Here is a 3,362-nt window from a genome sequence, read left to right as displayed (position 1 = left end):
TTACATGTATTAAATATATGCACATACATATTTAGACAGATACTTACATGTATATATATATATATATGGCAAAACTAGTCGGTATACACCACTTACTCGGTAGTACCTGTATCTTTAGGGTCTGGTTAATTCCATTACCCTTCATAACCTTTATTATATATATATATATGTATAGATTTTTATACACACACACACACACACATATACATACATATATAAATATATGTGTGTGTGTGTGTGTGTGTGTGTGTGTGTGTGTGTGTGTGTGTGATAACGGACAGAGTCAACGGCTATTGAAGAGGTTGGAAAACGGAAAGAAAACTTTTGAAGAAATAAGTAAATGAGAGGAAATCGAACCGGTGAGTGTGTTTAGTAATAAGACAATAAAAGTGAATGACTCTCCCCAAACACAAGAATACATACAGACACACAGACACACACACACACACATACACACACACACAGAGAAAGACAGACAGAAATAGACTAACTGTCCATATACATACTTATATGTATGTATGTATGTATGTATGTATGTATATATATATATACATGTGTATCTCTTTCAGCGTTAGTCATCGTTTGGCAACAAATAACGGTGTATTTTGTTTCTCCGTTATCTAGAGATTCGGCAAAAAGTGGTCTTCAGTATATGTGCAGGACTTTAAAATAAATAGACACTGGGGTCGATTTGGTCGACTGTTTAATTTAATGTAGTGCCTTAGCATGGTCGCTGTCCAATAACTAAAAATACGCATATGCGTAAAAACATGTCAGGGAGAAGAGAGATAGGTTGAAAGGTGAAATATCTACTTTCAGACTCTAGGTATTTATTTCCTATTGTCATATTTGAAAGACATAATACAAAGTGACTGCAAAGAAACGCTCTCATGAAAAAAAGTTATAATTGGTAAATTTTCTTCGTTTTGTTTCCCTTATTTTCCTTCGACTTTTGTTTTTCACCTGTTTTATTATTTTCTGAAAGAAACTTTCTCTTGTCTTTCTTTGTTTCCATTCCATCTTCTAATCACACTTGCGTCAGACTATTTTAAATGCTGACGGCCACCGGCATTTTTGGTGTGGCAGCAGTGCTGTAGATGTTAAGAAAACAGAAGTAAAAGAAATATTCACTCTGAAAATGGTAGAAGTAAAACATATCCGAAGATAAAAAAAGATAAGTTATCAACATAATGAAAATTCACCAATTATTAGAACTTTTTGTGAGAAAATTTTATGTGTTTATTTGTGATAGCCAGACAACCACTAGTTTAGTTTTTTTACGACTTTCTTGTGAAAAACAACTACATATTTGTTTTATTGTATTTTTCAAATTCAGACAGCCAAAGAAACTTAGCAATATAGCTGGTATAGCATCTATATGGCAGCCCTGTCCGAAATATGTCCAACGGAAAACAAAGGGAGGGAATCAGAAACAAGGAAATAAATGTTAGTGAATGGTTGCTTCGTTGAAATGATCATCGTTTTCTGCAGCTCTCTTCTGGTTGTCAGTTGACAGTGGGTAAAATATATGTTTCCATCAAAACACACTCATAAGTATGTTTGACACTCCCACATTGAGAAAATGGGTAGCTAATTGATTACATTATATTTCTGACAGGGCCTACATAGATTTAACAAAAGACCATTTTGTTTTACTTCCATATGCTGCACTTATGAAACATTTGTACACATCAGTGTAAATTTTGCGAAGCATAAAATCCAAAGATTCAATAATTTATTTTCAAAGATATCTTTTATGGTAAAGAAATGGTGCTCACCTTGTATTGGATCTTAGATCACTTAACACGTTTTCTATCTGCCAGAACATTATATCATCTTAACGTTATGAAATTACAGATGTCATAAATGGAAACAAGACAGAAACTAAAATAGTGATAGTTCTATTTTAAATAGCATGTCATGTGTCCTATCAGAATGTTTTCAATCTAACACTTTCATATATGTTGCTGCTGAGAATTATTTCAATAAACACATATTCTGTGATCAATATGTAACATGGGAAAGCTTGGATCTTTCCCAAGATTTGTAAACATTTCAATAGATATGCAGCAGTAAACTAGATGAAGTTGTTTTCAAAAGGTCACTTTCACCTTTTTCCAGTTGGCGATGCTGTTAAGCAGGAAAATGTCTCATTTCTTTCGGTTGTTCCTTTTCGTATTTTTCGAAATATTCACAGGTGTGTCTTTTTAAGATATAGATTATCAGGCAGAACTTTCATCGCTTAAAGAGAAAATCCTACACATTTACGGTTAGCACCATAGCACTACGACAGTTTTAATTACGTTTGTGGGTACTGTTATGCCGAAGTTAATTCATTTTCCTCTCGTGAATATACCACATTACTTAAGAAACCGCCATGTTGAATATAATAAAATACAAATTTTTACTAGAATTCAGCACAAATAATAAAAGGCTACCTTTTTTGGGGGTCACTTTACTATATAAACTCTAGTGTTTATATAGTTCCACGCAATGATGTAGATATAAATGATAAAGTAAATATAGCATCTACTGTCGTTTAGAAAACTCAATACAAGCATGATCTTCAGCACACAACCATAGAAAAATTATTTCAGTTTTGTTATAGCGACTTATTTTCATCTAAAACACATACACACACACACACACGCACACGCACACGCACACACACATACGCATTAATATACACACTTTAAAGAATTGTTTATGCCAGAATTTCGTTGGAGTCGCGGACACTGACTACTAGAACGGCCGAACTGGAATGGGCTGACTGAATGGGCATTAACCTAGATACCCTGCAAAATGTATTAAAGTTGAATTCAAGAAGTAAAAGGTCTCAACATGGAACTTATGTAAATGGATGAATATTTATGAAGAGCACCTAGTCTTTAAAGCTACCTTTTTGAATTATGCAAGGATGAAAAGTGCCGCTCGTAAAATAATGTAAGTCAATATTTCAAAAGAAAACATCTATTTGATTGCTCAAAAGGTGGAATAACCACTGTTTTCTTTTTTTTTTTTTTTTTTTTTTTCAAGCTGTCATAAAGGAAATTAACACAAAATTTCTTCCTGATATATATCATCACCATCTTCAGAATTTTCTAATTTCATTTACGTTGTCCAATACACTGTAGGACCTATAAATCTCTTGCACACAGTGGTGAAACTACACTGTACGTGACTGTTTGAAAAGATACTCTGTGGCAGAAGAGATCTTACTTAGACAAGAGTACAGAGCCTTCAGTGTACTGTATGTGTGTATGTGTATGAGAGAAGGAGGGAGAGAGAGAGAGAGAGAGAGAAAGAAAGAAAGAAAGAAAGAAAGAAAGAAAGAAAGAAAGAAAGAAAGAAAGAAAGAAAGA

Source organism: Octopus bimaculoides, chromosome 3, assembly GCF_001194135.2.
Source record: "Octopus bimaculoides isolate UCB-OBI-ISO-001 chromosome 3, ASM119413v2, whole genome shotgun sequence".
In the NCBI taxonomy this organism is placed as follows: domain Eukaryota; kingdom Metazoa; phylum Mollusca; class Cephalopoda; order Octopoda; family Octopodidae; genus Octopus; species Octopus bimaculoides.
Note: the sequence above shows the minus strand (reverse complement) of the source record.